The sequence below is a fragment of the Macaca nemestrina genome, chromosome 2 (genome assembly GCF_043159975.1).
Source record: "Macaca nemestrina isolate mMacNem1 chromosome 2, mMacNem.hap1, whole genome shotgun sequence".
NCBI lineage: Eukaryota > Metazoa > Chordata > Mammalia > Primates > Cercopithecidae > Macaca > Macaca nemestrina.
Genome location: NC_092126.1, coordinates 22645744 through 22665436, shown reverse-complemented (window position 1 = coordinate 22665436; position 19693 = coordinate 22645744). Strand labels below are relative to the sequence as shown.

The window sequence follows — 19693 nt, the reverse complement described above, 5'->3', positions numbered from 1 at the left end:
GAGGCAGGAGAATCGCTTGAACCCTGGAGGTGGAGGTTACAGTGAGCTGAGGTCACGCCACTGCACTCCAGCCTGGGCGACAGACCAAGACTCTATCTATCTCAAACAAACAAAAAAATGTATCAGGAAAACACAGCTGGCACCAGCTGCTGAAGACCTCCCAAAGCAACAGTAGGTCACGGGTCACAACCTTCCCTCATAGGCAGACTTCCCAGAAATCCTCATGGAAGAACTAGAGTGAGAGCACCTAGATTAGGAGGCCCATTGTTCACAATACCACCTAAGAGCAATGGTTTCCCAAAGGTATGCTACTGAGGCATTTGCTATGCAAGCACAAATTCCTGTGTCTGATTAGGATGTTATACCTTTATATTCAGCCAGATTGGTTTGGTTAGTCTCATTTTATTGATTCAGAGACTGAGGTTCAGAGAGATTGTAGGGATGAAAGGCACAAAACGAGTCACAGAGCCAAGGTGAGAGCCCATGTCCTCTGAATTGCGATCCTGGGCATTTTCCAGTTCACTGTCTGGCTCCTCTCTGCCAGCCCGCTGCACAAGACGGTCTCTAGTTCTTCATCGTGGAGAGAGCATGGCTCCTCAGCAGGCAAGCCCCTCTCTGAACCTAAGAAATGAAAAGATGATTTGCCTGTTAGATTTCACAGCCCCTGTATTGATAGCCTCTGCTATCCTCCAGTATTTTCCCAGACTTCCAGTTGGTAGAACAAGGAGGCTGAGCAATGTTAGAGAACGGTGACCATCAGCATCTGCAGTGCTGTCCAGTACAACTTGTATGATGATGCAAATGTTCTGTATTTATGTTATCTAACATGGTAACTGCTAAAGAGCTACATTTTTTTAATTTAATTTTTTAAATTAAGTTTTTAGTTGGCCGGGTGCAGTGGCTCACACCTGTAATCCCAGCACTTTGGGAGGCCGAGGCGAGCAGATCACCTGAGGTCAGGAGTTCGAGACCAGCCTGGCCAACATGGTGAAACCCCATCTCTACTTAAAAAATACAAAAATTAGCCAGGCATGGTGGCAGGCAACTGTAATCCCAGCTACTTGGGAGGCTGAGGCAGGATAATCGCTTGAACCTGGGAGGCAGAGGTTGTAGTGAGCCAAGGTTGCACCATTGCACTCCAGCCTGGGGGACAAGAACAAGACTTCATCTCAAAAAAAAAAAAAAAAAAAAAAAGTTTTTAATTTTAAATTTGAATAGCAACATGTCCATAGGCATTAGACTACACAGATCTGTAAGATCATTTTTTAGTTGGGTGTTTAGAATGAGTTTCATTTGGAGGAAGAAAAAAACAGAAACATAATTTAACTTCTGTCCCCTTAACTTCTTGAAACAAATCATCAAACAGAATCCACTTTTCTGTCAAACATCTAGCATGTCTGATTAGAATTATCTGGGGGTCCATGAGTCCCTGCATCCCAGCAGAGCCCTGCCCCATTACTGCATGGCAGTTGTTAACCAGTTGTCTGGCTTTTACCTGAAAAGTCAGTACAATGACTCCTTCCTTCTCTTTCTCCCTCCATCCTCTCTTCCTCCCTCCCTCCCTCCCTCTCTCCTCAGAGCAAGCTTTATTTATTGTTATTATTTCCTATTAACCAATAGGGTGGAATATGAGCAGTATATAGAATAACAATGAGAGTTGTCCTCTATATTGGGCAAAAGGCTTGTGTTTAGAATTATCAACTGGACTCTCAACTCCTGTCTTTAAAATGAAAAGGTATGGATGGTGATGGCCCTGCATCATTGTTTGGGGACGGGGGACAGGGACCTGTTCCTCAGCTCTTTTTTTTCTTTGTAGCCTCAGAACTCGAGCTTTGAAATCACACTCACATGCAGGACTGGCTCCTCTTTCTCTAGAATGAGGCTGACATCCTCCTCACCTGAGAACATTCTTTTCTCTGCTACAAGCTCACCGTGGCAGGAGGTGGGCTGCTGTGTGATATATTTGGCACCAGTGAGTTGCGGTTTATTTCAGTTGTCTACGTACATGCTCCCAGAAAAGAATATTTTCAGACAGTCCAGCCTTCTTTATACTTTCAAGGGTAGAAAACCAGCTAGCCAAATTCTATTTTTCAGATAGCTTAAAAGAAGATAAGAAATAAACTGTTTACCCAATTAAGTGCATTTCTTTCCTTCATTAGCCAGCTAATAATAAAAATTTGTATAGGTGCACTGGTTCCAAATTATTCCATTTCAGATATCACCTATAATCTGTTTTGCCATAAATGCATCATAAACTCTTACCTACGAGGTCATACATTGAGTTGTACCCCCATGGCCCTAATAGATACTTATAGGCAGAATAAAGCGTACACTCCTCCCTCCGCACTTGTCCTCTATTTACCATTGTAGCCCTGTAGTTTGCAATGCGTTCCATGTACTAGTCACATAGCCATTCTAAGATGTGCCCTCTCTCTTCTTATACCAAATTCAGACTATTCCCTTTGTCTCAAGCACCTTTTCCTGACTTGTCTATTTGCCAAGATCCATAGAAAGGACCACACAGCCCCCTTTGTGTCCCTGGTATGTCTTTATCAGACTATGTTGCCTGTTCATGTTTGGTCTCTGGATCCTTCAAGGGTTCAAGGGACAGAAACTCAAATCATCTTAAGCTAAAGAGGTAGTTTATTGGACACTGGACGTGATTACTCATTTATTAAATTCAAATTTATGAGGCACCTATCCTACGTGTCAGCCACTGAGCAAGACACAGACAATGAAAAGGTGACATTTCTCCTTCAGCCTGGGGCCCCAAATGAGCATCCCTGGAGTAAGCCTCAGTTTCCCCTACCTTGAGGATCCTGGTTCAGCCAGACCTTCAGATTAAAGCGAAGCCATCAAGACTGTATCAGTTGACCTCCTGCAATTGCATTTAAAAATATATATATATTGCTGTTTGCCACTGAGGTTTTCTGGTTGTTAGTTTTGCAGCAATAGGTGATGTACATAACAGCCTGCCCTGCCCTCCTTCTGTTCTCCTTCATTCCCTTTCTGTTACCCAAGGGTTTGAAAAGTGTTCCAAGTGGAATTCTAGATCTTCTTATATATTTCCTAAACCAGGACCACAGTTCTTAGTCTAGGCAAACACATGACCTAAGAAGGAGCAATCAGAACTCTCACAGATATGCCGTGATCAGTGTTGAAAGCCCTAATGCAGAATCCAGAGATCTGGGAGGGGCCCCAGTTTCTGCTTTCCTCAAGCTTGTTTGTTTGGCATTTCCGGCGGTCTGGGAGCTAACCCAGGGCCCAGCACATTTCCTCTTTAGCTTAAGCTGATTCGAGCTGAGTTTCTGTCCCTTGTAACCTTGAAGGATCCAGAGACAGAATACAAACAAGCAATAAAGTCTGATAAAGATACACCGGGGACACAAACGGAGCTGTGGAACCACAGAAAGAGGGCATCTAACCCACTTGACAAGTCAGAGAAGGCTTTTTGGGGAAAGGAGCAGTTAAAGCTGAAACCTAAAGGTTGGCCAGAAAAGTGGAAAGGGAAGGGTGGGGAAAGGGAACAACCTCTCAAAGGCATAGAGGCTGGGGTGGAGAGGGGTGGGTCACACTGAGAAACCAAGTTGGAAAAGTTAACAGGAGCTAGCATGGGAGGGCCTTGTAGGTCTATGTCAAGAAGTGGGATTGTTCCTGATGGTAGGTGGAGTTATTGAACGATTTTATAAGAAGGGAAAAAGTAACTTTTTAGAAAGGTTTGTTTTTGTTTTTCTGGCTGCAGGGCAAAGATTGAAGTCATGAAACTACTTGAGGTTGTTAAAAGCATTCAGGCATGAGATGAAGGTATCCCGGATTCAGGTGGAGGCCTTGGGCCTTCATACAGGGCTTCTTCAGAGTTGGTGCAATATTTGTTGAATTAAAATCAGAGAATTAAAGTCATTTTCTGAGGTTCCCTTTGAGAGGAGCTGTACTTTCTAGTTAAGATTATGAGGAACCATAAGGGGGCGATTGTTTGGCCACTAGTTCCTTATATTTCCTCCCAGGAGACTCTTCTGAACATGTACAACCTGGGGTGTCACCACCCTCGGGCCACCAACTCTTCTTATTGTTCAAGATGTGCTAGGTGTTACGTTCACTCAGAATAAAATGATTCTCATTTACTTACCTAGCAACTGTCAAAGCCTGAAATTTCATTCTGTGGGCGTAGGCAATTTTCCCCCTGTAAATGTGGCTTCATCTCAAGTTTGTTATCTGCCAGCAACAGTGAACAGAGGTGCTACAGTTGCTCTTCCTTTCTCCTATGAGCAACAATTTAAGACCAATTCTGCCAGAATACAAATGTACAAATGCATCTGTTAGCAATTGTCACTCTTGAGTCATGTGCTCAAGAGGTTTAGTGGGTTTGCCTGAAGACCTTCAGATGAAGAAATGGCTTGAAGATGCACAACAGAAACCCAGCAGGAGAAAACAGTGGCTTAATTCCTTTTGGAGCCATCAGGGAAGAAAAATTCTGTTTCCTGGATGGACAGGAGGACACTGGCTTTGGGTGACTGAGGATCTAGGTTTTTATTAAAGAAAATAAATTTAAAAATAAGACATAATGGGAGGAACAAAGGTGAATTTTACCTAGACCGCCCTCTTTCCTACAGCACCTTATGGGTAGGAAACACATTGGCTGGGATGTCTTCAGAGAACTGAAGTGGGGAGGAGTTGAAGCAAGAAGGAGAAAAAACTGGCTTCTGTGTTGTGTAGGCAATCATTCCTTGTTTTTTGTAATATTCCTCTCTTATTTATAGTATCTTCCACACCTTTCTATAGTGTAGGCAGAATAAGATATGTCCGAGGCTCCCTCCCCACAAGTCCTCTGGACACAGGAGGGCCTTGACTTTGAAATCCACCCTCAGCAGGCCCCTGTGAGTGTGAAGTGGTTCACCATCAGGTCCTCTCCCCATCTCTTGGGGTCTTTTGACCACACACACAATGAGGTCTCACTTCAGCAATGTCTTTGACCCCAAATGGCGTTCCCACCCTCCTGACAAAGCAGCTTTTTTGTCTTATGTCAAAATAATCACTTACCAAAAATGATGGCAAGGCTCAGAAATATTCCCGCTTTATCCTTAGGGAATAGAAAAAAAAAAAAAAAAGAGCATTAAATGTTTAACCTGGATTGATGAGGTTTGCTGAAACTATTGGATAAAATGAAAACTTTCTTAGAGGCATAAATCACTAAGGAGACTTCCCCCGTCTCATTGATTTTTGGATTCGGTTAATGATTCAAGCACTAAGAACATAAGGCTAGGTGGAAGTTAAAGAAATGGAAATGCCACATTAACCTCTAAATTTTACCTATATGTTGATTTTTGACAGTGAAATACTGTAATTAACTCAGACTATTTTCCACAGCTTTAATTTTTGCTGATGTTCAAAAGTATTGCAGAAAAGCTGATTCCTAATTATTACATACAGCATTGCATAAATTTCTTCCTAATTAAAAAGCCTCTAAATTCTAAATAATCAATTTACAAAGACATATGGTTTTGAAAAATTAGGCATTTAATATCTAAAGATTTATTAGTAATTTGTACCATAGCTAATTAATTATGGTTATAATACTATTGTAGTCGTAGTAGAGATTGATGTGATGATGTGATTGTAAATTTATTTTGATATGTCTTCTTTAATATCAGAGCATTACAATATACTTAGTTTTCCCTTTCATTCTTAATTATGCTTGAAAGCATTAGTTTAATGAAAGATAAGAGGGCTTGATAAGTGTACCATCAGAATTTATTTGAAAACTGTTTTCAACATGAAACAAACAAATTGTTTTTTTGCCCTGGCAAAATGAAATTTGTACTAAGTAATAAATTGGAAGACAGAAGTGCTTAAAATTAAGTAGTATTTGATACAGAAATTTTTGTCAACCATTGTGACAATTCACAGAGAGCTTAGCATAAGAAAGTAGTTTAACTGTACAAGGGAAGCCTGCTGACAAAAATGAATCAAACACAACAAACAATGATGGCGTTGTAAATGTTCACAAGCGTGTGGAGTAGGTGGGAAGGCTTTTTTTCAATCTTGTTTGTCAGTGAATTTCTAGGTATTAAAAAAAATCTAGAAACTGTTTTTATTACTAGGTTTTTCTTCAAAGTTGTAAGAGGAGATTTATGATTTAGTGGTAGAAAAGGCCACTGATCTGTTTCATTGAATAGAAACACATCCTCTTGAATAAAATAGAGGACAGAAACATAATGCCAGTTGCAAAAAACAAGGAAAAGGAAGATGATGAAAATAGCTTCATAATAAATATGGAGCTCAGAGAGCAGCGTGCCACATTTAGGTTGGCTAAAGGTTATATTTCCACATGCAGAGCCTCTGGAAGAGGTTTCTGGGGAGGTGGCAGAAACAATCTGTCCATTGTTTTGATGGAATTCCAAGTACCAGAGTTGATTGGGTGAGACCCGTCAGGTTACCCACAGCCTTGCCTTCCTTGTTTTAGATAGTAATCATTTTGGATTATTCTGCTGCTGCTTTAGTGATAGCACTAGTGTACACTGCTGTGGTTATTGTTGTGGCTTTTACCCAACAATGTCCATTTTGTCATGTGCTTCTTCCCTCGTTTTTCCACAGCACCATCATTTGAGGGACATCTGTCACTGATTAGCTGTGTGACTTTGAGGAAGTAACTAAATGTCTCAAAAGTCTCAATTTCCTCATCAGTAAAAGGGTACCAGCAATAGGACCAACTCAGTGTTGTTGCTGTGACAATAAAATACAGCAACATAGGCTAGTCAGCTCTGCTTGGCACATAGGAAGTTATCATAGTACTTAGAGTAGAGGACCAGTGCAGAGAACTGGGTTTTGGGAGAATGAGAGACCTTGGTTTTCCATTCATTCATTTTACAAGTATTTGCTGAGCATCCCCTCTGTGTTCAGTACAGGGCTTATTTGCTATGGACCTAAAAATCAATAGAATGTATGAATATCTGCCCTTTCAAAATTCACACTAATAGAAAGTACACCTGTATGCATAGAAATAATTAAAATAACTAGTTATCTTCGAAGCGCATTGGAGCACAAGGGAAAAGAGCATTAGCCTGAAAATGTATAAAAGAGAAGACAATAATATTTGAGTCTTGAACAAAGGTAAAGAAAATGAGGAAGAGTACTGATGTAGCTAGCAAAAGGTTCCCAGACGGGTGGTAAGGAGACATAAGTTTGGATCAGTTGTGGCTCAAGGGGTAAAACGAGGCTGGCGGAAAGATAAATTTGAAGGCTTAGACAGAGGCTGCGGTTATTTATCTTACCGAGTGCTGTCATCTGAATGTTTGTGTCACCCCAAAATTCATATATTGAAACTTAATCACCGATATGATGATATTAAGAGGTAGGACTTTTAGGAGGTGTTTAGATTGTGAGGATAGGGCTCTCATGAATGGAATTAGCACCCTTATAAAAGAGGCCTGAAAGCCAGGTGCCGTGGTACATGCCTGTAGCCCCCAGCTACTCAGGAAGCTGAGGAGGGAGGATTGCTTGACCCTGGGAGTTTGAGAGTTTGACAAGGAGGCTTGTGTGCCTCTTCTACCATGTGAGGACACATAGAAGACACTATCTATGAAGAAAAGCCCTCACCAGACACTGTATCTGCCAACACCTTGATCTTGGACTTCCCAGTCTCCAGAATTATAAGCAATAAATTTCTGTTGCTCATGAATTACCCAGTCTAAGGTATTTTGTTATAGCTGCCCAAACGGACTAAGACTGGGTGAAAGACAATCTGTGGGATATAAAAACACGAAGGGTATCTGTGTGAATATTAGAAGACCCATTCATTTTTTTCTCTTCAAAATATAACAGTACAGGCTTTTAAATATGTAGTGGAAGTCTACTCAAATAGAATAATGAAATGCATATCCTATCATATTTATCAAGTTTGGGCTTCACAGTAGTAAAAGCTGTCATCAAAGGAAAAAGTTAAAAATTACTCTCTTGGCATATTTCATCAAATGCCCAATAAACTTTCAACATGCTTCCTTCCATCAACAAATATTTACTCAGCTCTTAGTAGATTCTCAGAACCCTGCTAAGCCCTGTATATCTAAAGCACTTTGACTTTTCCTAGTACTTTTCAGCAAAACAATAATAACTTTGATAATATTTTTTAAATTTCAATAGGTTTTGGGGGAACAGGCGGTGTTTGGTTACATGGATAAGTTCTTGGTAATTTCCGAGATTTTGGTGCACCCATCACCCAAGCAGTGTACACTGTTTGCAATGTGCAATCTTTTATTCCTCATACCCCCCGCCACCTTTCCCCCAGGTCCCCAAAGTTTATTGTGTCATCCTTATGCCTTTGTGTCCTCATAGCTTAGCTCCTACTTATAAGTGAGAATATACAATGTTTGATTTTCCATTCCAGAGTTACTTCACTTAGAGTAATGGTCTCAAACTCCATTCAGGTTTCTGCAAATGCCATTATTTCATTCCTTTTTATGACTGAGTAGTATTCCACAGTATATATACCATATTTTCTTTATCCACTCATTGTCTTATGGGCATGTGGGCTGGTTCCATATTTTTGCAGTTGTGAATTGTGCTGCTGTAAATGTGCATGTGCAAATGGCTTTTTCATATAATGACTTCTTTTCCTCTGGGTAGATGCCCATCAGTGGGATTGCTGAATCAAATAGTAGATCTACTTTTAGTTCTTTAAGGAACCTCCACACTGTCTTTCACAGTGGTTGTACTAGTTTACATTCCCACTAGCACTGCAAAAGTGTTCCCTTTTTGCCACATCCATACCAACACCTACTATTTTTATGTTTTAATTATGATGATTCTTGCAGAAGTAAGATGGTATCACATTGTGGTTTTTATTTGTATTTCCCTGAAAATCAGTGATGTTGAGCATTTTTTCATGTTTGTTGGCCGTTTGTATATCTTCTTTTGATAATTGTCTATTCATGTCCTTAGTCCGCTTTTTGATGGGATTGTCTGTTTTTTCTCACTGATTTGTTTGAGTTCTTTGTAGATTCTGGACATTAGTCCTTTGTTGGATGGATAGATTGTGAAGATTTTCTCTTACTCTATGAATGTTCTGTTAATTCTTTTGGTTATTTCTTTTGCTGTGCAGAAGCTTTTTAGTTTAAGTCCCATCTATTTATCTTTGTTTTTATTGCATTTGGCTTTGAGTTCTTGGTCATGAAGTCTTCGCCTAAGCCAATGTCTAGAATGGTTTTTCTGATGTTACCGTCTAGAATTTTTGTTTCAGGTCTTAGATTTAAGTCCTTAATCCATCTTGAGTTGATATTTGTATAAAGTGAGAGATCACGATCCAGTTTCATTCTTCTACATGTGGCTTGCCAGTTTTCTCAGCACCATTTGCTGAATAGGGTGTCCTTTCTCCACTTTGTTTTTGTTTGCATTGTCAAAGATCAATTGGCTATAAGTATTTGTGTTTATTTCCGCATTCTCCGTTTTGTTCCATTGGTCTATGTGCCTATTTTTATACCAGTACCATGCTGTTTTGGTGGCCATAGCCTTATAGTATTGCTTGAAGTCAGGTAATGTGATGCTTCCAGATTTGTTGTTTTTGCTTAGTCTTGCTTTGGCTATGTCGGCTCTTTTTTGGTTCCATGTGAATTTTAGGATTGTGTATTGTAGTTCTATGAAGAATGATGATAGTATTTTGATGGGATTTGCACTGAATTTTTAGATTGCTTTTGGCAGTATGGTCATTTTTACGATATTGATTCTACCCATCCATGAGCATGGGATGTGTTTCCATTTGTTTGTGTTGTCTGTGATTTCTTTCAGCAGTGTTGTGTAGTTTTCCTTGTATAGGTCTTTCACATCCTTAGTTAGGTATATTCCTATGTATATTTTTTTGACAGCTGCTGTAAAAGGGGTTGAGTTCTTTATTTAATTCTCATCTTGGACACTGTAGATGCATAGCAGTGCTACTGATTTGTGTACATTGATTTTGTATCCCAAAACTTTACAGAATTCATTTATCAGATTTAGGAGTTTTTTGGATGAGTCTTTAGGGTTTTCTAGGTGTACAGTCAAATATCAGCAAACAGCAACCGTTTGACTCCATCTTTATCGATGTAGATGCCCTTTATTTCTTTCTCTTGTCTGATTGCTCTGGCTAGGACTTCCAGTACTATGTTGAATAGAAGTGGTGAATGTGAGCATCCTTGTCTTTTTCCAGTTCTCAGGTGGAATGACCCCAAATTTTCCCCATACAGTATAATGTTGGCTGTGGGTTTGTCATAGATGACTTTTATTACCTTAAGGTATGTCCCTTCTATGCTGATTTTACTGAGGGTTTTCATCATAAAGCGATGCTGGGTTTTGTCAAATTTTGTCAAATGCTTTTTTCTGTGTCTATTGAGATGATCATGTGATTTTTGTTTTTAATTCTGTTTATGTAGTGTATCACATTTATTGACTTCCATACGTTAAGCCATCCCTACATCCTTGGTATGAAACCCACTTGATCATGGTGGATTATCTTTTTGATAGGGTTTTGGATTCAGTTAGCTAGTATTTTTTTTGAAGATTTTTGTGTCTATGTTCATCAGGAATATTGGTCTGTAGTTTTTTGTTATATCCTTTCCTGGTTTGGGTATTCGGGTGATACTGGCTTCATAGAATGACCTAGGGAGGATTTCTTCTTTCTCTATTTTTTGAAATAGTTTCAATAAGATTGGTACCCATTCTGTGAATTTCTGATAGAATTCAGCTGTGGATCCATCTGTTCCTGAACTTTTTTTTGTTGGCAATTTTTTTTTTTATTACCATTTCAATCTCACTGATTGTTATTGGTCTGTTAAGATATTCCATTTCTTTCTGGCTTAATCAAGCAGGGTTGTATATTTCCAGGAATTTATTCATCTCCTCTAGGTTTTCTAGTTTGTTCACATAAAGGTGTTCATAGTAGCCTTGAATGATCTTTTGTATTTCTGTGGTATACATTGTAATATCTTCTGTTTCATTTCTAATTGAGCTTATTTGGATCTTCTCTCTTCTTTTCTTGGTTAATGTCCCTAATGGTCTATGAATTTTGTTTATTTTTTCAAAGAACCAGCTTTTTGTTTTTTCTATCTTTTGTATTTTTTTATTGTTTCAATTTCATTTAGTTCTGCTCTGATCTTTATTATTTCTTTTCTTCTGCTGAGTTTGGTTTTGGTTTGTTCTTGATTCTCTAGTTCCTTGAGGTGTGACCTTAGTTTGTCTATTTGTGTTCTTTTTGATGTAGGCATTTAATGCTGTGAACTTTTCTCTTAAGAATACTTTTGCTGTATCACAGAGGTTTTGGTTGTGTCACTATTATTCAGTTCAAAGAAATTTTAAATTTCCATCTTGATTTAATTGTTGACCCAACGACCATTCAGAGGCAGATTACTTAATTTCCACTTATTTGCATGGTTTTGAGGATTCCTTTAAGAGTTGATTTCCAATTTTATTCTGTGGTCTGAGAGCATACATGTTATAATTTCAGTTTCCTTACATTTGCTGAGACTTGTTTTGTGACCTATTATATGGCCTACCTTGGAGAATGTTCGATGTGCTGATGAGTAGAATGTATATTCTGCAGTTGTTGGTTAGGATATCCAGTAAATATCTGTTAAGTTCATTTGTTCTAAGGTATAGTTTAAGTCCATTGTTTCTTTGCTGACTTTCTGTGTTGATGACCTGTCTACTGCTGTCAGTGGAGTATTGAAGTCCCCCAACCCTTTTTTATTTTTATTTTATTTTATTTTATTTTATTTTATTTTTTTGAGACGGAGTCTTGCTCGTTCGCCCGGGCTGGAGTGCAGTGGCCGGATCTCAGCTCACTGCAAGCTCCGCCTCCCAGGTTCACGCCATTCTCCTGCCTCAGCCTCCCGTGTAGCTGGGACTACAGACGCCCGCCACCACGCCCGGCTAGTTTTTTTTTGTATTTTTTAGTAGAGACGGGGTTTCACCGTGTTAGCCAGGATGGTCTCAATCTCCTGACCTTGTGATCCACCCGTCTCGGCCTCCCAAAGTGCTGGGATTACAGGCCCCCAACTCTTACTGTGTTGCCATCTATCTCATTTCTTAGGTCTAGTCATAATTGTTTTATAAATTTGGGAGCTCCAGTGTTAGGGGCATGTATATTTAGGATTGTGATATTTTCCTATGGAACTAATCCTTTTTTAATTATGTAATGTCTCTCTTTGTGTTTTTTAACTCTTGTTGCTTTGGAGTCTGTTTTGTCTGATATAAGAAAAGCTAGTCCTTCTTGCTTTTGGTGTCCATTTGCCTGGAATATCTTTTTCCACCCCTTTACCTTAAGTGTTTGTGAGTCTTTCTGTGTTAGGTAAGTCTCTAGAAGACAGCAGATACTTGGTTGGTGAATTCTTATCCATTCTGCCATTCTGTATCTTTTAAGTGGAACATTTAGGCCACTTACGTTCAATGTTAGCATTGAGACGTGAGGTACTATTCTGTTCATTGTGCTAGTTGTTGCCTGAATACCTTAGTTATTTTTTTCATTGTGTTATTGTTTTATAGTCCCTGTGGTATTTATGCTTCAAGGAGGTTCTATTTTGGTGTATTTTGAGGTTTTGTTTCAAGATTTAAAGCTCTTTTCAGCAGCCCTTATAGTGTTGTCTTGGCGGTGGTGAATTCTCTCAGTATTTGTTTGAAAACAACTTTGTCTTTCCTTCATTGATGAAACTTAGTTTCACTGGATACAAAATTCTTAGCTGATAATTGTTTTGTTTAAGGAGGCTAAAAATAGGACCCCAATCCCTTGTGGCTTGAAGGGTTTCTGCTGATAAATCTGTTAATCTGATAGGTTTTCTTTCATAGGTTACGCTTTGTTTTTGCCTCACAGCTCTTGAGATTCTTTTCTTCATCTTGAAGTTAGATAACCAGATGACTATGTGCGTGGGTAATGATTTTATTTGCAATGAATTTCCCAGATATTCTTTGAGCTTCTTGTATTTGGATGTCTAGATCTCTAGCAAAGCAAGGGAAATTTTCCTCGATTATTCCCTCAAAGAAGTTTTCCAAGCTGTTAAATTTCTTCCTTGGGAACATCAATTATTCATAGGTTTGGTTGTTTAACATAATCCTACATTTCTTGGAGGCTTTATTCATTTTTTTAATTTTTTTTTTCTTTATTGGAATGGGTTAATTTGAAAGCCCTGTCATCGAGCTCTGAAGTTCTTTCTTCTACTTGTTCAACTCTACTGTTGAAACTTTGCAGTGTATTTTGGATTTCTCTGTGCTATCTATTTCTCTGGAGATTTTTTTCATCCATATCTTGTATTATTTTTAAGTTTCTTTAAGTTAGTTTTCACCTTTCACTGGTGTCTCCTTGAGTAGCTTAATAATCGACCTTCTGAATTCTTTTTCTGGAAATTCGGAGATATCTTCTTGGTTTAGATCCATTGCTGGTGAGTTAATGTGATCTTTGCTGGGAGTTAAAGAACCTTGTTTTGTCATATCACCAGAATCTTTTTTCTGGTTCCTTCTCATTTGGGTAGATTACGTCAGAGGGAAGACATGGGACTCAAGTGCTTCTATTCAGATTCTTTTGTCCCACAGGGTGATCCCTTGATGGGGTGTTCTCCCCCTTCCCCTAGGGATGTGGCTGCCTAAGAAGCAGACTGTAGTGACTGTTATTTCTCTTCTGGGTCTAGCCACCCAGCAGAGCTACTGGGCTCCAGGCTTATGCTGGGGAGGGTCTGTAAAGAGTCCTGCAATGTGATCCATCTTCAGGCCTCTCAGTCATGGATACCAGCACCTGCTCTGGTGGAGGTAGCAGGGCAGTGAATTGAACTCTCTGAGGGTCCTTGGTTGTAGTTCTGTTTAGTGTGCTGGTTTTCTTGAATGCTGGTTGTACTAGTCGTGAAGTTGTCATGTGGACAGACTCAGGTTACCCAGGCTGTTACAGGCGGTGGAATTAACTGTTGTTTCCTCCTTTCTTCAAGTGGGGTTGTTCTTTTGTTGCTGAATGGCTTGAGTAGGTTGGTCTCCAGCCAGGTGGTGGCACTTTTGCAAAGAGCATCAGCTGTGGTAGCATAGTGCGGATACAAGCTTGCCCTAAGGTTTCCTGGATAAGTATTCAGGTTAGTAGGCATAGAGCTCCCAGGAGATTATATCCTTCATCTTCAGCTCCCAGGGCAGGTAGAGAAAAACCATCAGGTTAGGGCAGGGTTAGGCATGTCTGAGATCAGACTCTCTTTGGGTGGGGTTTGCTGCAGCCACTGTGGGGGATGGGGGTGTGGTTCTCAGGCCCATGGAGTTATGTTCCCAGGGGGATTATGGCTGCCTCTGCTGCATCATACAGGTCACCAGGGAAGTAGAGGAAAACCAGCAGCGACTGGCCTTACCCAGTTCCCATACAGCCAGCAAGGTCAGTTTCACTCCCACTGTGCCCCACCAACAGCACCGAGTGTATATCTAGGCAACCAGTGAGTATGGCTGAGATCTTGCCCCGGGCTACAAGCCCCCCTGCTAAGAAAGAAATCAGGGCATTCAGGCCCCACCACTCTTACCTGCCCTGGTTTCTTGTGTGCATATCTACACTTCCCATTTGCTGCCCCCGCAACCTCAGATTCTGCACAGGAAGTTGAAATTATTACAGATTTCAGCTGGAAGTTTCCTTCTCCATGTGGTCCTTCCTCAATTCTACTGGCAGCCCTCCCCAAGGGTCCCTGTGAGAGAAAGTCAGAAATGGCTTCCCTGGGTTCCCTGGGGACTGTGTGCCTACAGGGGTATTCCTGCTGCTGCTTCTACCTTTATGTTTCGCTTGGCTCTCTAAATTTGTTTGACCTCTGGGTGAGGTTAAATCCTCCCCTGATCTGGATTTTCAGGTTCCTCCATGAGGATGTGTGTTCAGAGGTGGACTTTCCCCATCACACTTTGGGCACTCACAGTTTTTTGGCTGTCTCACAGAGTTTACGGTGGCAAGCCACTTCCTTCAAAGGGTCTGTGAATTCCTTCATTTTTTCTGGTGTGTTTCTGCAGTAGTTCTCAAAGCAAAAGTTCACAGTGTGAGTCTCCACACGCTGTTCTGTCATCCAAGTGGGACCTGCAAGTTAGTCCTGCCTCCTAGCCAACATTTTTGAAACCTCTCAATAATTTTATATTAGTTTATCTCTGTACTTTGCATTTTAAAACCCCAATATTGAATTTATTTAAAAAGTATTGAGTATCCTTTCTGTTCCAAGCATACATATATTTGTTCACTTACCAAGTTCTTCATTATCATAATGTTTTCCATGTCTGTGGTCAGGAATGAAAATTCAGGTAATGCATTTAGCCTCAGTGGGCCTTCATCTCTTCATTTATAAAATAAGGCCACTTCACAGTCCTTTTCTAGCTCAAAAATTACGTGATTTGTGAAAATGTGTGGGTTGTTTTGATTAGAAAAAAAAAAATTCTTACATACATTTCAAGGGTTGGTCTATATATTCTTAACTGGTTATAACTCTTATATGACCTTTAAAATGATATAATTTTTCATATAGTCTTTAACTAAAATTTAGGCTGAAGCTAAGGTAAATCTTTTTGGGTGAAATTTCCTCTAATTTTGGGATTCGGATATCATATAATTTTACATGAAATTTGTTTTTATTCCATCTCAATGTATGTATCCAAGCACCAGTTTCCACCAAAATAGAAAGGCAGAGAAGCTCCAAGTTTGGGGGCTAGCTAAAAGAGATGTAACCAGGCACTTTTCCATCCCTCTGAGAACATAAAAAAATGAGACAGGCCCCTGAACTCTAGGCCACGATTTCAAGGCTGGTCCATCACCATTAACTACAGGACCCACATAAACACCCTGGATGCTCCAACATAACTCCCATTATTATCGATAAAAGTTACACTACTATACCAAGGGGAAAGAAAAGCCACAATAAGGCTTTTAAAAAGCTATTTAATATATCAGCTTTCACAAAGATAGACGGTATCACTAAGACAAAACAAGAAAAGATGTGCCCAACTTTACAAGGTATTGGCACTGTTAATCATATTTTGAAATATTGCTGGCATATATCTTAGAAAACACAACACAGTTGCCATATTTCCAATGGGAGAGATGACAGTTTTAATGTTGAGATACACTGATAATTCCAAGCCCTCTTTTTTCCCCTTATTTGGGATAAACCAAGCCCTGTTTTTTCCCCCTATATGGGAAGTAGATTGGCAAACCAGGTGGATTCCAGAAGCTTAAGTCCTTAATTTTAGAAACGATATCCTAAAGCACATTGTATATTCTACCATATTCCATTATAAAGATGTTATAAAATTGTATTAAATAACTGTATAAATACATTCATGTGTATATAAATGTTCTAATGTTATAAAATTATCTACATTAATATATGTTTTATGTCTCTATACAAAATGTTAAAATGTTATCAATTCATATACCTGTGTAATTTTAGATGGACTTACACAAAGGAAAGGTCCCTTGCATTTCTGCCCATTTTACTGATAAGGAATGTGAAGTTAATATCTGTCCAGAGTCCCCAGATTACATGTGACAAAAGCAATATGTGGCCCTCTTCGTCTGCTTTCAGGGCTCTTTTCACTGTACCCTCCTGGCTTTGCAGCATGAGATTGCTTACAGGTAAAAAGATACATAGACCTGATCCAAGAAGATGCAGGTTTCTTATTCTAGCTCCATGTGTCACTATGATGCTTCACTGAGAAATAAACCCCCTGGGCTTACTGGCTTTGAAGTTCTTTCCTCTGACTTCAGTTAAAAGTTTAATAACTATGGCAGATATTTTGGCTCGCTAGTCTCTCCCTAGTCCTTGCTAAAAGTAACTTTATTTTCTTCAGTGTAGCAATTTGTACATTTAAAGTACTCCATCTTCCAAACCCCCTTGCATCAAGGGGTAGCCATATGACACAGTCTGGGCCACCTAGATGTAAAGACAGTCACTGAATGGGGCTTCTGGGAAAACTGTTTGAACAGGAGCTGAATTGTTGGCTTTACTCTTTATCTTATCCGCTTCATCCGTTTTCTTCTTCCTGCCTGAAATACACACACAATACTGAAGAGGTAGCAGCCAGTTTGCAAATGTGAAGGCAACCTGTACATATTTAATTAAGAGAGTAGGAAGGAAGCAAAAAGCCTCTGTGTGAGTGCTGAACTACCTAACCTCAGGCCTCTTGTTCTGGAAAAAGCATAAGCCCTTAGCTTGTGAAGCTACTGTAGCTGCTGTGATGGAACCCAATCCTAGCTGATATATTAAAACCAACTAAAATTGGGAAAAAGAAAAATGTTAGCTGGAACCAGAAGAAAATACAAGGTTTGTCTCTCAGGCAGAGACTGTTGCATACAACTAGCAAGTCTGCCATTAACTATCCACCTCTTGGTCTCCCACCACGAATGTCTTGAGTTAGGGTCTCTGTTGATGTTTCTAGAGAAGTGAGCCTTATGGTTAGGTTTTTAAAACTTTGTCACTCTATGTCTCTATTTCCTTACTTGCAAAATGAAGATAAGAAATAATAAGACTTACCTCTGAGTATTCTCCTAAAGAGTTAATGAAGTAATATATATAATATGCTTAGGATAATGCCAGGCATACTGGAAGCATTTAATAATGCTACCCATTATTACTATAATCTGGAAGAAGAGGCAGATCATTCTTGATTGTGCATAGCCAAGGAGAACTAACTCCCAGAGACACAGTCCCAGCAATTCAATTCTCCTCTTTCCATAGACAGGATCCTGAAGAGAAGGACACTTCCTTCTCCCCATTCTTTCCCACACAAAAGTTACCAGGAGTTTGGGAATTTGCCCAGTGATCATGATGAAATAATAATAATTATTATATGTATGGATTTGGAGGTTATAGCATAAGCATCAAACCAGGTTCTTCTATTCAAGGAACTCATGATCTGGTAAGGGGAAGGAGTAGGGAGTAAGGAACAATTTATTCAATAATTCAAGCATTGTGACATGTTGCTCTGTGAAATGCTGATAATAATAATATGAGGTTTCAGGGAAAGAAGGTCTCAATATTTACCTAACTCTTCCATCAAAGATTTATTGGGAGTCTTGAACTAAATATTTAAAATAAACAAAGAAGAGAATAAGGATGGAACAGAGTCAAGTGTACCTTAGAAGAGTTCTGATAGGATATGAATGCCCTCAGGATGGGAATATTATTTTATTCATTTGAAAACCCCAATAGAAATCAGTTCCTGGCATATAGAATAAATTTTCCTAGTTGGGTTTTTGGATCGTTTTCAGCCTCTAGGATTTTGCCTTTGCGAAAACCACAGTTATTCAACACTTCTACTTCTGGCTGGGATGGAACAGCTTATAACAGACCAATGCTCCCAAGAAGAACTAGAGAAACCAGACAATATAAAATAAAATATAAATATAAAATTAAATTAAAATATAAATATAAAATATGAATCTGTTTTTAAGGTGTCAGAGATCTGCCAAGGTCGCCAAGATTTGAGGGGTCAACCCCTCTGAAAAAGGCAATGCAAAACTCATGCCCCCTCAGTAACTTTCTCATTCTTAGTTGCATAAGGCAAGAGGGTAAGAAGCCAAGCCAAAGAAAAGCTGCCAAAAAGCAGAGTGGAGTTTTCAGAATCTCATGGTGCCAGAAAGACAAAACTTGAAATTCAGGAGGAGAGGCTGCGGAAAACATTCAGGCTCCTTTTGGCATCCCTAGAGGACACCACCATAAGAGTGGGTGGACCCAAGGTAGACCTGGGCTGAGAAAGAGAAAACTTTCTCTCCAGTCAGCTGAGCCCTTGATTCAGTCGAGATTATACACCCCCTACTCTAGATACCTAGATTTACCTTGAGAAAGGGTAAAGCCTCTCTAAAGAAAGATCGCTTTTATATATATTTTTTTCATCTAAAGCCTTTATAACTTTTCATACACAACGTTCCTTGCTCTACCAAAACTTACCAGACATACTAAGAAACAAGACCAGGAAAAAAACAGATAATAAAACAGACCATAGGTGATCCAGATATTATAATCATCTTTAAAATCAATGTGATGAATATATTTAAGAAATAAATGATTAGATGGGGAATTTTACCAGAAAACTGGACTTTATTAAAGTATCAAATAGAAATTTTAGAACCGAAATGTATATTAACTAAAATGAAGATCTTAGGCTTAGTAGCAGATTGGACACCGCAGAAGAATGGAGTAGTGAACTGTAAGATAGGTCAGGAGAAAGTATTCAGACTGAAGCACAAACAGATAAAAGGATGGAAAATGCAGAAAACAGCAAAAATACATATTGAATTTTTTTTTTTTCTTTTGAGATGGAGTCTCCCTCTGTCACCCAGGCTGGAGGGCAGTGGCGTGATCTAAGTTCACTGCAACCTCTGCCTCCCGGGTTCAAGCGATTCTACTACCTCAGCCTCCTGAGTAGTGGGGATTATAGGTGCACGCCACCAAGCTCAGCTAATTTTTGTTATTTTTAGTAGAGACAGGGTTTCACCATGTTGGCCAGGCTGTCTCGAACTCCTGACCTCAAGTGATGCACCTGCCTTGGCTTCCCAAAGTGCTGGGATTACAGGAGTGAGCCACTGCACCCAGCCTGAAAATTTTCAACATATACAGTTGGATTTCTAGAAAGAGTACAGAGAAAAAAAAAAGAATTTTAAAAAGAAAGCCACAAATTTTCCAAAATTAGTGGAAGATATCATTACAGGTTAAATAACACAATTTGAATTCCAAGCTAGATAAAACCC

The 19693-nt window shown here is 39.4% G+C and overlaps 1 protein-coding gene and 1 long non-coding RNA gene across 6 annotated transcripts in view; one reads left to right on the top strand and one right to left on the bottom strand.

Moving 5' to 3' along the window:
• LOC105488933 (retinoic acid receptor beta) overlaps nucleotides 1-19693 on the top strand; it is a 770293-nt gene that overhangs the window by 551696 nt on the left and 198904 nt on the right. The gene's annotated exons all lie outside the window — the stretch shown is intronic.
• Nucleotides 387-19693, bottom strand: part of LOC105488934 (uncharacterized) — a 53944-nt gene continuing 34637 nt past the window's right edge. Inside the window, exons 3-7 of one of the 3 annotated variants that reach the window (XR_011619621.1) lie at nucleotides 5038-5077; nucleotides 4127-4285; nucleotides 2810-2878; nucleotides 1899-2098; nucleotides 387-621 (exon numbers count right to left, since the gene is read on the bottom strand). This is a non-coding gene — a long non-coding RNA (uncharacterized lncRNA). Of the gene's footprint in view, nucleotides 622-1848; nucleotides 2099-2809; nucleotides 2879-4126; nucleotides 4286-5037; nucleotides 5078-19693 lie in introns of all 3 variants that reach the window. The other 2 variants (XR_011619623.1, XR_011619622.1) reach the window with 2 other exon arrangements.